The 7,627-nt window shown below is 38.6% G+C and overlaps 1 pseudogene; it reads left to right on the top strand.

The window, feature by feature from the left end:
* Nucleotides 1-6,765: 6,765 nt before the first annotated feature.
* On the top strand, nucleotides 6,766-7,264 carry LOC138378863 (zinc finger protein 449-like; annotated as a pseudogene).
* The last annotated feature ends 363 nt before the right edge of the window (nucleotides 7,265-7,627 follow it).

The following is a 7,627-nucleotide window of genomic DNA, read 5'->3' as shown; positions in this document are numbered from 1 at the left end:
TATTCAGACCCAACTGCCTCAAGTCAGAATAGACACCCATACTGACATTACCTTGAGTTTTTCCTCATTATAATTCCATTTTAATGCTAAAAATCATGCTCATATTAGAGGTTTGCCATGATAATGAGACATAGAATGAATGAAGAAGCATGTAATAGAACTAATCGGTGCAAGAAAATCTCCGCCTCTATGTGCATACACATCACCCCTTTCCCACCCAAGCCACTTCAAACTCTCCCTTAACCCCCCTCAGAGAGCCAGCCACAAATTCTTCCCCCTGTGCTGATTCCCTTGTGCTAGAGCATGAGTCCCGATAAAGTCTTGTCTGGGAAAACTTGCTTGGCCTCTCGTCAATTTCCATTGCATAGCGAACCTAAGAACCCACGGTTGGTAACATATTTTGTGGCATCCCAGAAGGGACCATGAGATTAGGGAAACATTTCCCTTCCCCTTAGGGCTGGAGGTCAGCTGGACTGCCAGATAGGGTCCCCTCGTGCCTGAGAAGCAGCCACCTGAACCTTTGATTCAGTGTCACCATGACTGGTAAGTCTTCCTCTGGTCTCCTGGGGTTCCTCACTTCCTCCCAGATGGTGTTTTCCTTTCCCATCCTTTCCTTTCTATCTTCTTTTGTTCCTTCTGGTGCCCCTTTTCCTTTCCTCACTTTCTCTTAGTTTTTCTTCTTTGAGTTGCCTTAATAAACATCAATGAGTGATGGATTGAAATGGCCCACTCCTAGTTTTTCTTCTTTGACTTGCCTTCAACCACATCCATGAGGGATGCATTGATACAGCCAACTCCTGGTTTTTCTGGTTTCAGTCACTTTAATAGGCATCCGTGTGGGACAGATTGAAATGATTGACTCCCTGGGCCTGATCAACCTGGCAGGCAGCGGGAAGGGTTGCACCTCTCTCCTGGCCTCTCGTAGAGAAACTCTTTCTGGCACCCTGGCTCTTTATTCTGTAACTTTTTTTAAACCCCTTATTACTTTACCTCCCTTTGTCACACTTTGTAAGGAAGAGAGGCCCGTGACCATTTTTATTGCTTGTCTGTTCGAGCTGGTAGTCCTGTTGATTTTGTGAAAAAAGGATCAACAGAGGTGAGTCCAATCTCAGAGTAAATCTTGGCCTGATCCAGTTTCTCTTTTGTACATCAAGAAAAATTCAGAGTTCAAATGCTCAGTCTGCCACCACAGAGTTTAAGTGTGGCGCCTGGTAAGTTCTCTATCTATTTTCTTTTCTCTCTACTTTGAATCTACAATTGCTAAGTTACGCATGTTGAGATAAAGCTCACCTATCTATTGTATCATTAATTCAAAGTTATTAATACTCAGAGCAGCCACATCTAGCTACAATGTAAACACTGAAAACTCATTTAAAAACAAAGAAAAAAAATGGTAAAAGAGCCTTTTTTTTTTTTTTTTTTTAGCTCAAAATGCCATGGAAGTTGCTTTATCCAAAACTTTGGTCGATAGTTTTCATTACATTGCCTATTGGGGAAATTAAAGTTTAGCTATGCGAACAAGTTCCAATTTGGTCAGAAACAATTTGGATCCAACCATTTTTTTACAAACTGGTGAGTTTATGTTGTTATCTCATGAGTGTAATTCAGAGGTAAAAACTATTAGATCTTTGTGTGCATGTATATGTATATGTGTTTAAATGTGTTAATGTGTATGTACATACATGCATTATGTGTTGTGTCTACATGATACCAAATTGACTTACAAAGGCATGCTCACAAATTAAATAAACAGGTCTAAATACTTTTCAGGTTCTTGTGAATGTAGTAAATCTTTAATAAACAAACTGGGTTTAAAAAAAATTATTGGTAAGATAAAAATAAAAATGTCTCCAAAATTGTCAGCACATATTTTTCCCTGGGTTTACTGGTCATTTTCATATCTTGCCTCTGCTAGATGTTTTAAGGCGACAGGGTTTAACACAAAGGTTATAAAAGTATAAACCCAACCAAAAAACAAAATGATCTGTGTTTGTGTGATTATTTTATAAATAAGACTAATTTAATGTTGATGGTTTAATGAAAACAGTTGAATCTTCTTAGTACTCAGAAAAAATACCTATGTATTTAACTTTAAGGTTCTTGCTTAAGTGAATATGTAATATCCACAGGCTTCAAAAATGGTTAACAGGGAAATAAATTGATGACTAGCTTTGTCTGATAGCTTAGTTTTCATAAGTAATCTAGATAAACTGCTAAAAATAAATTGAGTAAATTTTAAATGAGCTTAATATTTGTAGGTAAATTTTTCATGTAATTTAAAATCTTAAAGTTTTGTTAAATTAAATAATACTCATTAAATGTCTGGGCCATTTCCAATTAACAAAAAATTAGGTTATAAAAAGTATGTTTTCTAAAAATTATAGAAATTATTCTTGTCTCTGAAATACCAATATATGACAGACAATTCAAGATTCCCTGCTTCTTGGGCTTTCACTCAAATTTAGGCTATCAGGAATAAGAATTCTAGTCAATATCTGTGATTCTATACATAAAGTGTATCAAAGAATGTGTTTTTAATAGAAACAATTATAAAAGAGACATAAAATGGGTTCTTATTGAGAAATAGGATAATTTTGTCTAATTCAAAGGTTATTTAAAAGTTACTCATATAAAGGTAAAAAGCAACTATTAATAGTAAATAGGAGAAAGATGTAAAGAAAGTTATAAATATGAAGATGTATTTTTAATAAGGAAGGTTAAAAAGAAAAGAGAATAATTTTGTATGAAAAGGAATCTTGTATAGTAAATTTTTGTCCTAAAATAAAATGACCGATTATTTAGGAGAGGGAAAATTTAAGACAAAGCAGAAAGTCCAAATTTTTTACATAGATGATTTGAATAGGTTGTGATATGGTTTGTGAGAAGAAATTTATGAAGGAATTTTATATGTGATAAAGTTGGCTGCAATTAAAAGAAAACACTTTTTAGTTAAAACAAAAAATTTTTCTTAAAGTATTGATTTGCAATTTGAATAAAATTGCAGAAAGTTTTGATTCTAATTCTATAATCTGCTTCTTTTGAAACTTCCCACATTTATCTCGTAGATGTTCAACTTTTGCTGTGTCTTGCTGCTTTCAGCTTTTTCTCCCCTTGACAAGGCCTGAAATAATAACTCTATCCTTCAACCTTTTTCGTTAGCTCCTGTGACATTTTCCTCCCTGGTTCTAAGTCTGTTGTTATGGCCTGACGCTAAAATGTTTTATCTTAAAGGTTTAGAAAAGCAATGTTTTCCTCCAGTATATCTTAATTCTATACTCAACTTTTCTTGAGGTGTCTGAATTGGTCGACATGGTCAGAACACATTTCATGCAGATACTAAGAGCCATTTGCTCCTCTACTCAAGGTTCTAATTTTTCTTATTCACATCCCTCTTTAACACAGTGTATACCCACGATCCTGAACACTCTTTCTGTGTATAATTAAGTCAAGTGCCCTTTTCGGCAAGTTTGATTTCCCAGATGTCGTCTAAATGGGTTTCCCATAAGAAAAAAAAAATCAATCACAGTACAGAAGATCTTTCTTTACCTTTTGGTAACTGGCCTAAGAAACAAAGATTTTAGGTTTTATCAAGATAATTCCTATGTTGTCCTTATGAGGTTTTTGATTACTTGGAAAAAAAACCTGAGCCTTAAAAAGTTAAGGCTTTTACATCTGTGTAACTTTCTGTATTGCCTTTGAAGTCTTCTGATTCTCACTCTTGGTTAAATAAATTGCTATTATCTTACAGTGACCTGTAATTCTGTTTGATCAGGTGTTTTGAGGCTTTTGACTTTTTTGACAAACATCCTCAAGACAAATCAAAGCTGTATCAAATATTGTTAACTAAACCCTGTGCTTTTAACTTACAGGGCCTTGACTCCTGGGAGTCTAACGCCAAACTCAAGTTAACCAAAACATTGTTTTCACACTCGAGAAGAGACAACAATCAAAATAAAGTGCTTTCCTGGGACAAGGGACAGAGACATTAAGACTCACTGAATAATTTCTCTTTTGTTTAAATTAACATAAGTTTGTTACAGATAATTTGAATGTTTAGCTACCTGTAAGCTTCCTTTTCCTGTCATTATCAGAACTAGGCATGCTTTATCTCTAAATGATTAGACTCAAGGGGTTTTAACAAAATGCTTATGTTTTGTGTAAGAAAATTCCTGTAAGTCTGCAACCAAAACTGAAAATTTTCAATGCTTATAGATCAGTTAATTTTGTAACCTTGCCTTTGACATTGTGGTTTTGCTCTTATGTTGCCTAAAGATCTTAAAGAGCTGATGAATATCTATTCACCTCCATTCCCACCTGGCCTAGAATGTTTGATTGGCTGTAAGCCCCTTGGCCACAGGAGTCCCACTGAGGGCCTGGGTGGATCCGTGGCCGGTAGCTACTTCACTCCAGCAACGATGGGACAAAGCAAATGTTTGGCCATCAATGCTAGCTCTGGCAAATCTTGGTGAAAAGGGGGAAATTGTGAACTAAAATAAAATCCTAGGCTTCAGTCATCTACCCACTGATAACTGAACGGACCCCTTCTTGGCCAAGGGATCCCCAGAAAAACCTTAAAACTGAGTCCCTAGCCATAAAGGGAAGAGAGGTCAGACATGCCTCATTATACCCCCCTTGCTTTTGGAGTTTAACATTAATGTTACAGAGATCATAAGACTGATAGAACAGACTCTTTGTCATAATAAGATACCAAATTATGAACAGAACCTAAGGCCATGTCAGGCAAAGATTAAGGTGCTACTCTAAAACTATAGATAAAAACACTCAGATAATGGTATTATACCATGGAGGATGCAGTCCCAGCACCCAATTCAGTTTCCCCCAAAGAGCCCTGGCTAATACAGGATATAGGAGGTAAGCCTGTTAACTGTTTTGTCCACACAGAGGCCACTTACTCTAATCCCTAAACTGAAGACAGACTAATTTGCTTACCCCCAAAAAAGATGTTCCTAGAAACCTTCAAACAAACAAACAAACACACAAACAAACAAAGGATTGGACAGACTTACAATGTCTCGACTGGACCAAAGTTAAGGGGTCTGGACAGTAAGATATGTAAAACCTAAAAGGAACACTATTCAAGTCTTTATGAATGAAATCCAGGCTTTAAGCCATTGCCGTACAAAAAGAGGAATTGGATTAATAGTAACAGGGGTGGTTGCTCTGGTTGGCTTGCTCCTCAGCCTGGCAGGGGAGTTATCTATAGTACCATAACTGTCCACAACCCTACTGCTTCCCTTACAATACTAGCCAGGTAAACTGGACATGATTTCCAACTGCTCCAAAAATCCTTAGATTCCTCAGCCAAATTTACACTACATAGCCAAATAGCCTAGATTATTTATTGACCAAACAGGGGAGGGTTTGTGCTGTGAAAAATACTTTCTGCTACATATATGTAAACACCAATGGACAGATTTTTTTAAAAATACAAATAGGATTTCAGAGCAAGTTACATGGCTACTCAATCTTAATAGTCCCACTGCTCAAAACATGTGGGACTCCATTAAAAGTTATCTCCCTTCCATTACCTATTTCCTACCATTACTGAGACCAGTAGTAGTCATCCTATTATTGTTACTTTTTGGTCCCTGATTTTTATTCTCTTGTACAGTTAGTGATTTCCGGGCTCCAACCGTTCTATGTCAAACTGATGGTGACACAGGGAATCCAACCTATACCATCTGGTAAAAACCTGAGTCCCTATAAATCATTAGGGACTGTGAAAATCAGAGAGAGATTTTTACCACCCCCTAAAGGATAGGGATGACAACCCTATTCAGTGGGTCGCAGCTCTGGAAGATGAGTCCTTTGGCCCTCCCTGCTCCTTAAGAATAAGGAGCATTAAATCTCTCAGGGGGGAAAGAGACAGCATAGGGACAGGACTCGGGCCCCTCATCCCTGAACATGGAAGTCAACAGACCCCAGGTAATTAACTACACAAGAGCTAAAACAAATAGTTTCCTAACTTCCGGAATTCAGCCCATACCCATATAAGGGAAGGGCTAAATAAACTAGCTGTTTGTGAGTAATGTTTTTCAAGACCACTAAAACGAGACACTGACGTAAGCTGATAAGGCACCTGGCTGCAAAGAAACCAGACCTATCCGGATCTAACTGCCTCAAGCCAGAATAGACCCCCATACTGACATTACCTTGACTTTTTCCTCATCATATTCTCATTGTAACGCTAAACATCATGCTCAGGAGTAGAGATTTAACTTGCTAATGAGACATAGGACACATGAAGAAGCGGGTAATAGAACTACACCGTGCAAGAAAACTCCACCTCTACACACATACACATCACCCTTTTCCCACCCAAGCCTCTTTAAAGCTCTCTCTCCCTTAACTCCCTTCAGGGAACCAGGCGGGAATGTTTTTCTCCTATGCGGACTCCCTTGTGCTCCAGCATAAGCCCCAATAAAGCCTTGTCTGGAAAACTTGCTTGGCCTCTTGTCAATTTCCATTGCGGCCACAGCCTAAGAGCCCATGGTACGTAACAACGTATCTTTCATTAGATTCTCTAAACTGCAAAAAAGATGATAAACTGCTCCTTTGAGACTTCGGTAAAAAGTTAGTTAGTTAAGGGTGGTAAGCATTCACTCTTGTCACCACTGATGATCTTTCTCATTCTTTCCTGTCCTCAGTTATAGGTGGTTCCCTCTCGCCTGATGATTACAGCAAAACAAATTAGAATCTGAGACTTCAGGCCCCAGATAAACTGTAAAGTGCTACAAGTGGGTGATGGCTGAGGACCTAGGTTGTGCAATCCAGGCCTCCTTGACTAAATCAGTGCTGCGTGTTTCAAGAGTATGATACTGGTTGTGGAGTCTTCCGTCAGCGCCTCGGGCAGTCCCAGTGCAGAGAAGCAGCCGGACCACACGAGGCTTTCAACCAACTCTGGGAGTTTTGCTGTCAGTGGCTGAAGCCAAAGATGCTCTCTCAGGAGCAAATCCTGGAGCTGCTGGTAGAGGAGCACTTCCTAACCATCCTGCTCACGGAGATAGAGACCCGGGTGAGGGAAAACTGACAGAGAATAGAGTAGGACTTGTGTCACCAATAGAAGATGTACAAAGAAAACTTGAGATGCCAGAGCAACAGGTGAGAAAAAAGTTTGGGATCTTTGTAACTGACCCAAATGAAGTGTCGAAGGCAGCTAGGACTAGACCAGAGATTTTGTCTCTGTGTCGTTCCCCAGCCCTCGGATTTCCCCACAGTCCCTTTCATTTTTCTCATCCGCTAGAAACAGCACATGGGTCAGTTGGCTCTACCGCTATCAGATGCAATTCCCCTTCTACAGCAAATAGTGTATAATGTCCCCGGTACTATTCTTAAATGAAATTCAAAGATAATGTAACCTACCTGCGTGCGACAAACAAAAGGAACAATATATTGCTCTATGGCCTGCAGGCCTACTGTGGCTACGGCCTGTTTTAGTACACCTCATGATTTTAGCTTTGTCCAAGTATTGTTTAAAAAAACAGAAGAATGTGAACAGCAAACAGACGGAATGTGGCCCACAAAATCTAAAACATTTACTCTCTGGCTCTTTATAGAAAAAGTTTGCCAGCCTTGAGTCATGTGAGGTCCAGAATAGACATAAAAG

This window comes from Eulemur rufifrons, chromosome 30, assembly GCF_041146395.1.
Source record: "Eulemur rufifrons isolate Redbay chromosome 30, OSU_ERuf_1, whole genome shotgun sequence".
NCBI lineage: Eukaryota > Metazoa > Chordata > Mammalia > Primates > Lemuridae > Eulemur > Eulemur rufifrons.
This window is presented reverse-complemented; position numbering and strand designations above follow the sequence as displayed.